General features: G+C 38.2%; 1 protein-coding gene across 1 annotated transcript in view; it reads right to left on the minus strand.

Moving 5' to 3' along the window:
• The window catches only part of Sox5 (SRY (sex determining region Y)-box 5), a 710,484-nt gene that overhangs the window by 436,585 nt on the left and 257,290 nt on the right, over positions 1–16,609 (minus strand). The gene's annotated exons all lie outside the window — the stretch shown is intronic.

Genomic DNA, 16,609 nt, shown 5'->3' on the forward strand with positions numbered 1-16,609 from the left:
TATTCTTAAAAAATTAATGTCTCTGTCAAGATAAAGAGATGGCAGGGTTGAATTTTAAATCTGTTACTACTAGGTTACTAAAAGCCATGCCCAATACCTGATTTAATCCTTGATATTTTGTAACTTTATTAAATGCACCACTGGGACAATTAGAAAATGAGAATCTGGATTCTATGTCAAATAGTACTACCATGTGAATGTTAAACATCCTTTGGTGGTTGTTAATGTTTAGGAGAATAGTCCAGTTCTTGTGAATGTTCTCATATAACTCACTTTCAAATGACTCAGGAAAAAGAAAAGGAAAATAATAAGCTAAAAATTATCAGTGAAGCCAAACACCAACGACTCACACCTGTAATCCTAGTTACTCAAGAGGTAGAGATTTGAGGATCAAGGTTTAAAGCCAGCCTGGGCAGGAAAGGCCTTGTGATTTTAATCTCCTATTAACCTCCAAGGCTGAAAGTGAAGTTGTGGTTCAAGTGGTAGAGTGTCAACTTTGAAAAAACAAAAATAAAAACAAGCAAATGAAACAAACAAACAAACAAACAAGGAAGACCTTCAGACCCTAAGTTCAAGACCCAGGAGTTGCAGCAAAGAAACTAATAAGTATAATGAGGATGCCAAAATCAGAAGCATCATTTGGGAGAAAAATGCTTTCAAATAAATAACAGCAGTATCTTTATTTTTATTTATTCATTTATTTTGTAGGTTGTAGGGCCGGCACTCTGGACCTGGGCACTGTCTCTGTGCTCAAGGCTTCTTGTGCTTACTGGAGATGAGTCTTACAGACTTTTCTTCCCGGGCTGGCTTTGAACCGTGATCCTCAGATCTCAACCTCCTGATTACAGGCTTGACTTACAGGCATGAGCCACTGGCCACTGGCAACAGCAGTATTTTTTCATGGTACTCCATATTGACACAATATTTTTGTTATTTGCTTGTTTTTGTTTATTCCTTCCCTTCCTTTCTTTTCTTTTTGTGGTGGTTGTCATTGTGGTTTTCATGCCAGTCCCAGGGCTTGAACTCTGGGTCTTGGCGCTGTCCCTGAGCTTTTTTACTCAAGGCTGGTGCTCTACCACTGGAACCACAGCTCCACTTCTGGCTTTTCTGCTGCTGAATTGGAAATTAGGAGTTTCAAGGACTCTCCTGCTCAGACTGCCTTTGAATGCTGATGCTCAGATCTCAGCTACATCCTGAAGAGCTAGGATTACAGACATGAGCCAGTGGTGCCCAGCTGAAAATACATTTTTTTTCCTTTTGGTCGGTTGTGGGGCCTGAACTCGGCCTGGGCGCTGTCCCTCAGCTGTTTAGCTCAAGGCTATCACTCTACCCCTTGAGCCACAGGGCCACTTCTGGCTTTTTCTGCTTATGTGGTGCTGAGGAATGGAACCCAGGGCCTCACGCATGCAAGGCGAGCGCTCTACCCCTGAGCCACCTTCCCAGCCCCTGAAAATACATTTTTAACTACTTATTGTTTCCAGCCTTAACTGCCTTCCTCTCCACTGCTCTCATTCCTGACTCTTCCCACAGGAAGGATTCACTACGTAGTTTTCAATGACTGAATCAGAGTGTGGTATGACCTTCAATCTTGATGTACAATTAAAATATGAAGAGAACCTGTAACATTAATGGCTGATTGGTTCAGGTAGGATAAATTAGGGCAACGTTTCAGGTGAAGTCACTGTGGAAGGGCAGCTACTCTGACAAAAGATTGGTCAGAATCCACAGACACATCTTCTTTGTTAAAAGGAGCAGCCAGGCGCAGGAAGTTTTCACATGCTGCTAATGGCTCCAACTCCTAAGTCCTGTTCTCCTGATTGCTAGGGCCCCGTGGAGATGGTCTTCAGACACTTCTTGCTTATTTTTCTCTCTGGACTCAGCAACATGGAGTCAATTATAGGACAGAAGTGGGAGGACCCCGAAATCTAGGCAAGAATACAATTCAGTCAAGAACTGACTGTTCCTGATTTCTTAGCAACAGCCTGGATGGAACAAGTGTTATTTAAAGGAGGTGGTTTAAGAAACTTGATAGCCTTTTCTTAGATCTCTGCCTTGTCTCCTTTCACCAAGAAATCTACATACCTGGAACACAGTAGTTCCGCTACTTATAGAGATGCCTACTTTTTACCAAGTAAAAGTAGGCACCCTTCCTCTTATTTGGTCTTCACTAAAAAAAAAAAAAATGGCAATATGAAGACTGTCTCAGAAGCATCTGCATTTATACTTCTATTAAAACCAAGGAAGGATCTCTGAAATAAAGGATGTCTTCAGAAATCAGTACCTCCCTCCCCCGTCCCCAACAGACTGGCACGAATACTGATGAAATCGGAGGTTTCTTTTCACAAGAAAATAGTAACTCGTTATGACTGTCAGTCCACTCGAAATTCATCTTAGCCATCTTTTGTTTATTTGGCCAGTCCTGGGCTTGAACTCAGGGCCTGGGCATTATCCCTGAGCATCTTTTGCTCAAGGCTAGCACTCTACTGCTTGAGCCACAGCACCACTTCTGGCTTTTTCTGTACATGTGGTCCTGAGGAATCGAACCCAGGGCCTCATGCACTCTGCCAGTAAGCCACATTCCCAGCCCCAAAGTTTTAGTTTTATAGCTATCATATTATTTAATACACATAGCCATGTAATAGATTCATGTCACAAGTTCACTTACATTTTTATATCATATAAATAGTATGTACTCACAATCTCTAATTTATATGTGTATATATACAAAGTTAGATATGTAGCATGTAAGTGTTTTCATCAATGTATGCAAGCACATGGATGCATGTGTACATAATCTATATACACTTAGCATGTTGACATGTATTTATATCATGAACGTAAGTCGTGTGTAGCATTCATATTTTATCTTAAAGATGATCCCATTCTTCTAAGAAGCTGTTCAAGTTCTAACAAAAGTTTTGCAAGGGTGAGGAGGGCTGAAGGGGTGACATTGATCAAGACACATTATATTCGTAAACTGCTGTGCTAAATGGCCTCTCTTTTGTACAACTACTTAAAGGTAATAAAAAATTGATTTAAGAAATGAAAGCTACACAAGCCATGGTTTTGAACAGGGCTTCCTCAGGATTTCATACCGTACCCTCAGTAAACTGTCCTATCTAGAGTGTGAAACCCTGTGATGGAAATGTGATGGGCGTTTGCTCAACAAGCTAAGTTGCATACAATTACTTAAGAAACAAAAATGACCCCAAATGAGGATTATTATAAACCTAGCTGAACGGATGAAGAAATTAAGTCATCAAGGTTCTATGGCCTGCAAAGACTACAAAACTGATAAGCGAAGGACCACTCAAAGAAATTCAAGAAGTTCATCTCCAAAACCACCTATACATCAAAGTGATCAGAAATACCAGAGGCTTCTGTGAAGACCCTACACAGAGACCTGCAGATCACTTCCCGCCCACCTTAACTGATAACCAATCGAATCATTAAATATAAAAATCCAGTGTCCTAATGCCACGAAATGTATGTCCCTCCTGAACTGCCTTCTCTTCTAAATCTGTGTTCATCAATCACATTCATGCAATATCATGTCTCTTGGAGTTCCCACTACTCAAAATTAACCACACCTCCTCTATCACCTTATAATGGCCGCAACTTAGAGTCAGTGATTCATGCATACATTCTACTATTATTTACATATGTTTCCATATGCATCTCACTGTGCAAAATGTGAACATTGACAGGCTGTAAAAATACTGGGCTATAAGGAGGGCTGCTGGGTACTGAGCCAGGAAAAGCTAATCAGATAAAGTTTCTAAGCAAAAACCTGCCTGTCTGCAAAGATATTACTTCAATTTACACTTTACAACGAAGAACTTTACAAAGAGGAAAAAAAATTAATATGGTTATACTTCTCACAGTAAAGGATTTGCAGCTATGAGTTGGAAGTCAGCATTTCTTAAAAATAGGTCTGAGTAGCCATTAGTAAGAAATTATACATATATATGTATATAGCAGAACTATATATTACTACTTAGACATCATCCTGTGCGCGAGTGCGTTTATCTAGAAACAAAGAAATGATACTTCATATACAATCACTGCATGTCATTTGTAAGGGCTGTACTAAAAATATTCAGCAGTATCTAAAATAATGAATGGCACAGAAGGCATTTGAGATTGTCATTAAAAATAAATAAGTCACTGCCTGAAGAATAAAGTTAGAAAAGTACTTATTATTGTTGTTGTTGTTATTTTGCTGGTCTGAGGACTTGAACTCTGGACCTGGGTGCTATCTCTGGGCTCTACTTTACTAACTAAGCCACAGTACCACTTCTGTCTTTTTCTGTGATTAACTGAAGATCTCACAGACTTTCATGCCCTGGGCTGGCTTCCAACCCTAATCCTCAGACCTCAGCCTCCTGCATAGCTAGGATTACAGGTGTGAGCTAGCTAGCTCGGCGCACAGCTAAAGTACTTCATTGTTGAGATCAATACTAGATATAGATAGATATAGATATAAATAGAGAGGGATATAGATATATACACATAATTATGGATATAAACATAGACATAGCTATAGATATAGATAGATAAGGGTGAGTACTGTAAAATGTGGCTTAGTGGTAGAGCATCTGCCTCATATATGTGAGGTGCTAAGTTAGATCCCTAGCACTGGAGAGAAGGGGGAAAAAAAAAACTCCTGGATTTGTAATTCCTCCGTCTGTTACTCACTACCTATGAGAATTAGGCTACTCTCTGTATATTGCATTTTCTTTGTGAAGTGGAGCTCAAAAGTAAGTAAGATGGCTGTGGGGCCAGCATGAAATAATGCATGGAAAGCAACTTATGAACAGAGTCTGGCACGTAATAAGTTAAGTACATGGTGAATGTGAGCTCTATCTTTACATCTATATTTATAAGTGCATCTCCATATGTATAGAGAAAGAGCTTGGATCTGAGCTTGGGGGTCCATTTAAGAAACTCTGTGCAGCATCATCTGGGACACAAAAGTTGAAGGAAATCTCTGCCCAACCACACGCTGCTTTGAGCCACGACGGAGAAATTAAAGATAGACATGGAGGCATTTCAAAGAAATAAATATAATTGCCCTTTCAAATACATACTCCCTAAAATAATCGGTGTGGCTCTTAGGCAGGCTTATTTAAGGACAGGATAGTTTGGGAGAAACTGATCTGTGGATGAGGTCCACACATGTGAAAGGCTGTTGCTACTGTAGAGCTTTAAAAAGAAGTGATAATATTTCACCTTCATAAGAAGAAAATGAAGAGGGAAAACCGTCAGTAAAATAAAGGCTCAGTCTTTCTGTGACTCATAGATACCTCACCGAGCTGTCCACTGAGTCTGGATCCTGAGAGATTTCCATTTACTTCCATCCACGACAGGTTTAAAATAGCCCCATCCAGTAGACACACGTGTGAGCCACTAGCACAAACTCAAGTTTACTAGTAGCCATGATTTTTTTTAAAAAAAAAGCAAAAATAAAGAAATGAAAATAATTTTCATATTACAGTGAAGGTATTCATATGCTGTCACAGCATCAAATATATAGTGAAGGGGGGGGAACCTTAAGTCAAATATTTCACATTCTTTCTATCAACCTAAGTCTTTGAAATTGGCTGTGTATTTTCTACTTAAGTACATCTTGGTTCTGACTGGCCACATTTCAAGTATTTGATAGTGACATGTGGGTAGAAGCTACCATATTGGAAAGTACAGGATTCCAAAAATGTTTCTTTATGCTTGATTAAAAGATTGACTTCGTCCTTCAGGTCTAAGAAGATACCAGTAGCTATTGTTCCCTTTATGAAACCAAGATAAATCAATAAGCTAACATATCCTAATAACTCAACCGTGCTGATTTTTAAAAGAAAATATGTTTCAGCTAAATAAAACGTAATAGGTCAAATTATTATTTAATGAGATTGATCTCTCCTCTGCAATGTGCTAAGGGGTGATCCATCACATCTCTTAATTAGCCTACAAATTTTAAAGTTTGGACTGCGGAATATTCACCAATATTCACTCTGCTCTTGAACTCAAGAGTTCCTTCCAGAACTTGAGCTAAGTGAAATGCGTCCCCCATCCCATACACTCTGTCCCATGATTCCTCTTGATGGTGAAGAAACGTACTTCTCTGATTTAATACCATAAATTCAGAACAAATGGGAACCCTTCCCATTCAGAAGCGCTTCTGGGCCATTAACTCCCAAGCTGATTTGACATGCAACGTAGTATTCAGATAACAGGCTCAGAACATAACCCACTCCTAAAGCAAACAGTGTTTTATCTCCTTACCATCTGGGGTTGCTATCCTAAAGGACCACTTGCTTAGGGCTGTCTGATATCTTTTTTTTTTAATATCCTGGAGTGGAGTGGTAAGTCCTACTTTATTAGCAAAACCCCTTTTTTGCTGGGATAAAAAGAGTGACATTGAAGGGATGGAGGGAACAAAATTTTGGCTGAGACTTTTGTTTTCATTATTTAGCTGAGGAAAATCATTGGCTATACACACGTTCAAAAAAAAAAACCCACACAACCCTATGGTTTTTCTAAGGTACCAATAAAAGTGATACCATTCATAATGTGGACAGTGGTGTCTTTCATATATTGCCTATATTCGTGAACCTAAGTGCCAAGCAGATGGCTGAAATCTGTTTTGTATAAAATGTGTGCTTTTTTTCCCCCAACTGTGTTCTTTGTATTCATATTCAGCCTAGGTTTTAGCCATCAAAACACTGGCACTATGTCGATCATTAGCAGTATTTTAGACAAGTGGTAACTAAGGTATTGACTGTTCCCCACAAAATGTTCAGCTAATATTTCCCAGATGTATAATTAAGGAAATAGATCATCTTCTTAAATTGGTATCAGCACTTTGGATGGGTTCTGGCTTTCAACAGATTATACCAGTGGAAAATAATTTTATATAAAAAAATAAGGGCTCTGTTTCTTTGGTGAATTTTTGTGTTGCTGCTTGTTATAGTGCTTGTCCATCAAAAATGATCATATTTCTCCCAACATACAGACTAGGTGGCTAAAGCACATTGTCTCATGAAGTTTTTACAATGAAAACCTTATAACTCTCAGATTTGTACACTTACTAAATAATTTAAGTTATCTCATATTTCCTCATGTTTACACTACTTGTACAAATGCTAGCTTAAAAACGCATGAGTGTGGGTGACTGTCCTATATTAACAAAAAATACTTTTTTATCTTGTTGTTCAATAATTTGTTCGATGAAATGATTCATTGTCATGACTCTGCACAAATGAAATTTAATTTGCACAGCTTAAGATATGACTGAAACCAGAAAAATATTTTATATCCTTATATTTGCAAAAAAACAAAAAGAGCCAGCCATTAGTGTATCAGATTTCCCATATACAAGCTACCAGAAGATGCATTTTCATGATATTTAATTATTCGTGGTAGCCAGAGTAAACTATAATTGAACTTCTGAATTAAAATACAAGTTACCTTGGACAATCATTTAAAATAATTATAATCATATGTGCCACAAAAGCAAAATACAATCAACCAATTTCTTATCAGTACTATATACTAGAATATTTTTAGATATCGAACTAGTATGCTATCAAACAAATACTCATTTTCTTCTAGTGGTGCTTATTTTCGATTTGCCTAAATTGAAACCTACTTTTAAAACTTACAATACAATGGCTTATATTCATAATACATATATCCAAATATTGTGCACTTTCAGAGGTTTAAGCTGGATAGATTTGCACGGGGGATACATAATTTTATACTTGTTTGTATGCCCAGTTCAGAGGGGCTTTGATTAAAACCCAAACGCCTGAAGTCAGACAGGCAGCACAAGGTTTAAATTCTTGATTTAAAAACTGTTGGAACATATATCAACCTTGTATGTAACTAAATGCTAGACTATAAAACATATTAGCAGTACCTTTCCCGGCTGGATCGTTTCCAGATTTTCTTTCTGGTTTAAAAGTAGGAGATTTGCACATTTTTCTTTGGTCAGAGTTCTAAATGTAGTTTGGGTACAGTAAGATTCTATTCATGCCCTTACAACCTTTATATCTACCCTGGAGCATATAGCTTTATTGATTTTGCATTCCTAAATATATTTTTGCACTCTTAATTCCATTTTGTATTCCTAAATTCAACATGGCAAGCAGAGAATTTTTTTAAAAAAATCTATACAATTATTAAGCCAAGAAGTAATTTCAACATAGTAAAATTCCAACAATCTACCAAATATATGAATCTATTTTTTAGAATTGAACTCCTGTGTACAAGGATTTCAGGATGTCTGAGATAGGGTTTCAAAGCAGAGATAATACAGAAGGTCTTAGCTATCTATCAACGATTATGTTACTGATGGCAAAACTACATTTTTTTCCTTCAAACTGTGCCAAAAAAACCCAGCATGCAATCTGCCAAATGTAAGATATTAATAATATGTGTAGCTTGTGCTCTGAGATAATACAGCTCTGTGGATGCATATTTCATGGGTGGGTATTCTCACTCCTTGCTTTACAGTGTTTGACTTTTACTTAAATTTTTTTAACCAGACACTAATGCAATGTCAGGTGATGCTAATAGTGGCTGAATTTATTTGGAATAAAGCTCTATGCAAAAGCATTCTTTGGACTCCCTATCCCATATTTTATTTCCTCACATAAAGACATGGGTAGCTCAGTGTAGCTATCAGATACACACAAACACACACACACACACATCCTTTTTCCTCTCATCTTGACAAATCTACTTTGAAGTGTTGGACGGAAAGAGCTATTCATCCTGTTACCCTTTCCTGATAGTGCCTTTTTCGGTCCTCCATAGATAATCCATCTTTACGATACTAGTTATTTGTAAGGGTGAATGAGCTGAGGTATCTGAGTGTTTCTAACAACACAGCATGAAAATTCCATCTTTTCAAACACCTCGAATAGTTGACAGCAAACTTGGGTATTTAACCTAACGAAGAATTAAACATGGTACTTAAATGGAAACCTCCTGAGATACAGTACAGTTACTTGTCCTGTACAAATGGCAACCATTTGATGGGTGAGTGAGGGGATCTCTCAAAGCCTGGTTACAGGACATCATCTGTCTGCCAGGAGCTGCATACATGGAAGGGTTCTGAGCACCAGGGTTGGGAACTGGACACCTTTCAAATGTCGTTCAAAGAGATGAGGCTTTGGAGCCGAGAGGTGGTTTTTTGGTTTTTTTTTAGAAGCCTCTGTCGATGTTCTCATTTCACATTTTGATTCAAAGAGGTCTCAGTTTGCAAACAAGAACTTTAGATCTGACCTCTAGCTAATGAAGCTTTCTACTATATTACACTTCAACCAAATCAAGAATGACACTGATAAATGGAAGCTTTAACCAAACTAGAGGAAACATTCTTATTCTTTAGCAGAAGTGCTGAAAGCACACGTGCACGTGGGCACACAGGTACGCGCGCACGCACACACACACACACACACACACACACACACACACACCATCCTTTGCTCTACGTGAGTTGGGCTTTTATTACTCAACCTGGTCATTATCTCAACTCTACGTCTCAAACATCCCCAAATATTGGCCAAGCATATCTTCACTCACCCATCTTCGATTCAAATATTTCATTAAATATGCTCCAAAGCACCAAGTTATTATACCTCTCTGTCGCATACACCATAGCATTCTGTGCAATAAATGACAAAGTAGGCCTAAAAGTTTCTTTGTGTTCCTATGAAATAATTTCTCCTATCAAGAGACTCAAACTGTAGCTTCACAAATATTGGATCAGATTTACTCAAGAGATCAATGGTTTATCAGTAAAAAAAAAATTTCTCCTGAATTCCAAACTTTTCAATGTTATCTATGAAACAAATCCTTCATAAAATGTTAGAGACCACACCCCCCCATTCTCTTTTATTTATAGACGTCTACATATTCTTCTCCTTTACTTTGATTTCTTAAATTGCTCTGAGGGCTTTGGGATATGATTCCATTTCTCTAACAGAATGCTGTTGAAATACTAAGCTTTTTTTTCAACTGTTTATAGCCCAGATTCAGTGCATTTTACTCTTCCAGTAATGTGAAGATTGTCAGATTCAACTGTACTACTACCAAGATTTGTATTGAATAATTCTTAGGGCACAATAAATAATGTCTATCCTTCTGTTTTCCAAATTCTATTCAGGTTTCACTCCCAGAAACATCATACATTTTCTTTGCTTTCTCCTATTTCTTGGCCCCTGTGATTCTGGGAGTTAAAGTTTTCTTCACATCCAGAGGAGGGTTAGAGAGAAATGACCATCTGAGTCTGATATTGTTTGTTGTCATTCACTCCAGGTCAAAGTTGATTAAGTAAACGGATCAAAAGTTGAATAAGTTTAATAAGTGTATTCTGTACTCTATTAAATAAAGAGAATGCTATATGTTACCTTAATGAGTCATCAACCCAATTCTCTTACACTATACGATAACAAAGAACATAGGAAATATTGACCTTAATTTTATGTGATATCTTCCTGTAATCTCCTTTCAACTATATTATGAAATTCAATAGCAAATATTAAAAAAAATGAGGACAAAACAAAGAGACACCAGGACAAGAGGAGGTGAAAAAAAATCTTTGGACTTTGTCAACTATTGCCTAATAAGCTCTGGTCCAGAGTAAATAACCAAAAGAAAAAATTGTCGACAGAAAAAAAAATAACAATTTAACTCAACAACCAGAACAAGAATATTTTTTAACTTTGCCAAGCACTCTCTATTAACTGGGAATGAACAGTGAATCACATAAAGAAAAATAACATTTTTTTCAATTCCTGTCCAGTTATGTGTGGGTATGATTCTTATATGTGGTCCTGTGTTTCTTTATGTCTAGGATTCCCTCTAATTAGATAAGTATAAGATGGTTTACACTGATACGTCAATAGACCACATGTAGAAGTTTCACGAGCAGTTCTCAAATACAGATACCAATCCTTCGGAATCTCTTCACTGATTAATATAAAATCAGGAAACAAAACCAAAGTGAGTACTATAGTAAACCTTCACTCCATGCCGAAATAAATTTCCATTAACAATGTAGTAAGAATATATGATTTGTGTCTCTGTGTTCCTTTCACCACTGGATTAAGAAATTACTAACAGGAGAATCATGTTAACTCTTTCCTGTCTTCACTCTATGATGGTCCTTAGCCTGGAAAACTTCTGCAGATGACCCAACTGTCTCCTTAAACCACCAACATTGAGATCTTAGAAACATGGAGGGTCCGCTGTGTGACCTCATATAGCATTCATTCACCATGCATGGAATTCTTAGTTTTCCATGCAACTTCCATGTAACACTGGGATGCGTGAGGGAGGTAAGTGTGTCAGAAGCAAAATGCACTCTTACTACACTCTCCTTCATGAACAGATACGCAAGTGGTGCTGCACACACAGTTTTAAGCAAGATTCTCTCTCTTCTATTTTTTTTAACATATTCTTCTCTAAAACACACGTTCTTTCAAAGATGTGAAGAGCAGAAATAGAAACTCTGTAACATAGGAAAGTTTCTCTGCCTTTCCTGCCAGTAGCTTTGCTTCAAATGGTGCTCTACATACCTACAGTATGTGTTGGTACTGGCAGATAGCCCTAGTTTGTTAGTAGCCAAATTATTTTTGTCCCTGAAATACGAGAAATCTCCATAGCACATGAATGGGATAGAATTTGCTAGTTTACACACATTTTTCCCCCTGACTCCAAAAACTCCAAAGCTCATTCATAAGTGCTCTCATTTCTGCAGAGGGACCACAGGATACTAGATAGCACCCGGTTGGAATTCTTAGTTCTCCTTCTCAAGGAGAAAATGAAGAAAAATTCTTTTTCTTTTTAAACTCCGATATAGAACTTTGATCCTTAATACAAGAAAAATAAACAGCTCTCTGGTCTCCACACTCCACATTTCATTTAAATCAAAACATTTCAGCACAAGACATAAAGAAGGAAAAAAAAACCTCATTCAGCAATAAACCGAAATATCAGCAGATTAAAACTCATCATGACTGCATAGTAGATTTAGATAAGGTGTTTCTCAATAACCAGCATTCTCATTACATACAACCACCAGATACATTTGCACACCACAAAAGCAACTTTACCAAGTTTACAGAGGAAAAATTATAAGCACAAGGGAAACACTAAAGCACAGAGATACTTAACACCAGTGATGATTTAACCACAGTAAGAAAGGGAGAGAAAGATATATTTTTAAAAGCAGCATCATAGTAAATGTATCAATACTACAGAGCTAAGTGACTACCAGGTTATTTGGATAGATAAGAGAGAAAAAGATTTGAAACACAATGACCAGTATAATCAGTCTGAATTAAGATTGGATATTAATTCTGAATGTCTAAGGACATCTCCAAGCTTTTGTTTTTCTTTTTGTTTTCCCCCCATTTTCCTTCTGTCATGTTTCAAGAGCAAAACGTCCTTAAACTACCTTGTAATAGATTAATTACTTTTAAGCTGAGTAACAAAAAGCCATAATGATCAGGAGGGAAAAATGACACAAAAGCAAGGAGAAAATGCACGTTAACAAGTTTATCAACAAACCTGGGTAATTCCAATCAAGTGTAGATTAAGGTTCCGCGATTCCAAACTGGCAGCATTCAAATTGGGTTCATATTTGGGTTTTATGTTTTGTTTGTTTTTGGAAACCACCTGTCCTAAAAACGACATTGTTTATGCTAATTATCTTTGTTGATGCCACAATTCTGTTTGTTTACTACATTCTTTTTTTAAAAAAAATACCATATCCCTATAAACAATTCTCACCAGAATTCTTCTCAATCTTGTCTCGGTCTGGTTTTCTCCAGCAGTCCAATAAGCAGCAAGCTCTACAATGAAGGCATTAGGAGCTGAACACAACTTTCAGGCTCTGAATCCTCAGGCTGGCAAAAGCAGAGAGAGCACTGCTGGGCGTTTACACTCAGACTCCGAGAGAAAAGGATAACTGAGTGTGAAGAAATGCATCCCCCCCCCGCCCCGCTCCACTCCCCCCTTGGACAAGCAGAACCTTCCGCCACAGTATCTCCAGAGGAGATGTATGAACTCCCAAAGTAGGGAGGAAGGAGCAGACTAAATGAAAGGTGGACCAGGCTCCAGACTGCTGGAGAAGGAAGAAAGCCCCTGGAGAAGGAAGAAAGCCGTGCCCTCATCAGCCTCTGATTAACAAGAAAGAAGAAATATGAGCCATTCTCCTAATGCATGTCCAAAAGCAGGCATCAACCCTGAGCCATGCCTTCTCCTGTTCTAGCAATAGCCCTTGGTTGAATTTCACTGGCAATATCAGTGACAATGCTGCCACTCAATGAAAAGGAAACAAGGAAGGAAGGGGGAAAGGGAGAGGAAGTGAGGAAGGAAGAGAGGGGAAGAGGAAGGGAGGGAGGGAAGGAGGGAGGGAGGGAGGAAGGAAGGGGTAAAGGGAGAGGAAGTGAGGAAGGAAGAGAGGGAAAGAGGAAGGGAGGGAGAAAGGAAGGGAGGGAGGGAAGGAAGGAAGGAAGGAAGGAAGGAAGGAAGGAAGGAAGGAAGGAAGGAGGGAGGAAGGAAAGGAGGGAGGGAGGGAGGGAGGGAGGGAAAGAGGGAAGGAGGGAGGGAAAGAGGGAAGGAAGGAGGGAAGAAAGGAGGAAGGGAGGGAAAGAGGGAGGAAGGAAGGAAAGAAGGAAGGAAAGGAAAGAGGTAGAGAAGGAGGGAAGGAGGAAGGAAAGGAAGAAGAGCGCAAGCAAGATAAAGGAAGGGAAGGAGGAAAACAATGAAAGAAGAGTGGATGAAAAGAAGGAAGAAAGGAAAGAAGGAAGGAGGAAAAGGAAGGAAAGGAAGGAGGAAAAGGAAGGAAAGAAGGGAGCAAGGGAAGGAGGAAGGAAGAAGGAAGGAGGGAACCTTCCAATGTCCTAATTCAATCCATATATTTTGTGCAACAAGAATTTTCCTTTAGAAAGAAGGTGATTCCTTCTTTGCTTATATTTTGAACACACTAAAAAAAAATTCTGGTTTCCATCACCTGAGTCAGAATCCTGGACTATTGAAACTGTATGTAAGTTAATGCAAGAGCAAAACTTCGACTGGGTTATTTCCCATGCTGTTTGATTAACCTCACTGAAATTACAAGTGAATAACAAACTGCCAAATAAACCAGAATGTATCGCTTTATACTTACTTAACTAACCCATTAAGAGGCCCGCATTCAGACAACACAGTGCACATCTGCATCATGCAACATACTCGTTAGGTAGCGAAGGAATTGATCGTGGAAAGGACAGACGGTGAGACTAAGACTTCACCCATAAAGGTCATTTTGCTTTCTAACTGCATGCGGAAGGAAACCTCTGAGGAAAGCCCCCAATCACACTAGGACTAGCTTTGGTTCTTTGCCTTTCATAGATAATCCTAGATAGAGGTTGCAAATCAGAGCTCCCCCAAAATGGACAGATAGTTTACCATGGGGTTATTATTTGAGAAATACTATTTTTTAAATGACCCTGTCCATGCCACCATGACGATGCTCACCCACTTATTCATCCGTCACTTCTGCTGAACACAGGACCACGCACCATGCCACCTGGCAGTTAACCCTTAGCTCTTCCTGAAAATAAGTTCTCTGACTACATCTTCAGAGCCACACTCCGGTGAGGGAGGGAGCCAAGGGTAGGTTAGGGATTACTGCACGAAAGCTGCATTCCAAATCAAGGTCTTTTGGCTGGCTTGTAAATGACCGAGAGGCAATTAAAAGCTATGCACGTTATCACTTATGGGTGCTTTTTCCTCTAAAATGTAGTAGCCAGGGAAAAAAGTAAATCAACTGGCCAAAAGCAGGGAGCAGCGCAGTATCAAACTTGGAGGCTGACAATTTTCATGAGGTGAAAGATTGTGCACAGGTAACTTTTCTCTTGATTCAGAAGTCGAGGGGTACCTGTTCACCTGAGTGTACTTATCACGGCAATGAGTTCCAACTAAAAGTTTCCAACTGAGCTGAGTAAATGCCTGGGTAATAAATATTTAATCAGCATGGTCAGATTTTAAGTTATTTGAATACCAATCTTGTATTCTCCTAGTAGTATTTTGGAGGCAATTTTGTAAATCCCCCCTCCAAAAAATAACTCTAGATGTATTTCTTTTCTTCCAGGAGGAAAAAAAACATATAAAAGTTTTAGAATGGGAACAAATATATTTCTTTAGTCCATATGACCATAAATAAATGTGGTGGTTATATGGAGTTTTCTAGGAGAAGGTCTACATTCTGGAATGGTCAATTAACAGCATTTAGAAAACAGGCTGTCTGTTATCTATACCCATTTTCAGATGATACAATAAGCTTAATTTGCTTCACACCAATACCTTCAACACAACTGCTTTTCCCTTTCTAGATATTACCAGACTGTTTTGCTTCTTAATTAAGTCTCTATGATAAAGAAATTAGAACATGTAACAAACAGTTTAGTCATAAAATTATGGTATTACAAGCAAGAAGGTATAAATATAGAGGAAAGAAATAGAATATACTATTATTGATGAACTATCAGAAAATGGCTGATTTACATTGAGGAGAAACTAATCTTGAAGTTTAAGATAAACCTTTTCAATTTTGTCCTCATAGGAATACCAGGAAAGTAGAGGATATTCTCAAATGACAAGCTGTAAGTCACAATGTCTCCTTATTTACTGTCAGATAAATGTACAAAGTCACTGGCTTCTTGAGAGAAATTTAGGAGAGTTCACTCAGGCACTCTAGTGATGCTGTTACAAACATTTACACCATGTTCCCATCCGTATTTCCGCTAAATGGCAAAACCTCCAAGACAATTCCAATGAATTATCCTTTTGAACATACTTTGCCTGTTCAAATGCTACCTGGGAATCATGTCTTTTAGCAACTGTAATCAGTTGAGGCTGAGATGCTGGGAAGTGAAAAATGAAGAATTTCAAGCTTTTTACTTTTTAAAAGCAATTACATTCGTTCTACTCTCTGAACATGTATTAACAGACAATGAAACTGTTACTACTTCTTCACTATGTAACAGTGATTTATTAGTCTTAAAGCCTACGTTCATACCTACAGGTAAAAATACAGACACACACGTACTAACCTACACCCAGATTTGGATGGTGCTACCGAAGTTTGGAATCATTCCTCCTTTCAAATAGACTACAGGTTGGAAAGGAGACCAGGTGAACAATACTCTTATCAATCAAATGAACACAACACATCACAAAAACTTCTGCACTACATCAGCCCTAGGCAACTTATATATTCCCCTACACCAAAGTTCTCTACTTCTGAAAGAAATTTACAAGTCTCCTCTTTAGATTTCCGAATAAGCTGTCACTGATGGCAGGTGAGCAAATAGAATAAAAATCAACAGTCAATAAGAATCAACTTCTTATTCAGGAAAAGTCGCAAACAGTTACAAAGGCAAAAGGCATTGCTCACACATGCATAGATGTATGCAGTAGCATACATCCATAGAAAGGTCCTTTGGAGAATGGTAATATTCAACACTGCGTATGCATAATATGGAAGATGACACTGGCTGCAGAAACGCTCGTGCATGAATTTATTGTAAACAAACAGTAATAATTTACTGAG

This window comes from Dipodomys ordii, unplaced genomic scaffold (genome assembly GCF_000151885.1).
Source record: "Dipodomys ordii isolate 6190 unplaced genomic scaffold, Dord_2.0 Scaffold81, whole genome shotgun sequence".
Classification (NCBI taxonomy): domain Eukaryota; kingdom Metazoa; phylum Chordata; class Mammalia; order Rodentia; family Heteromyidae; genus Dipodomys; species Dipodomys ordii.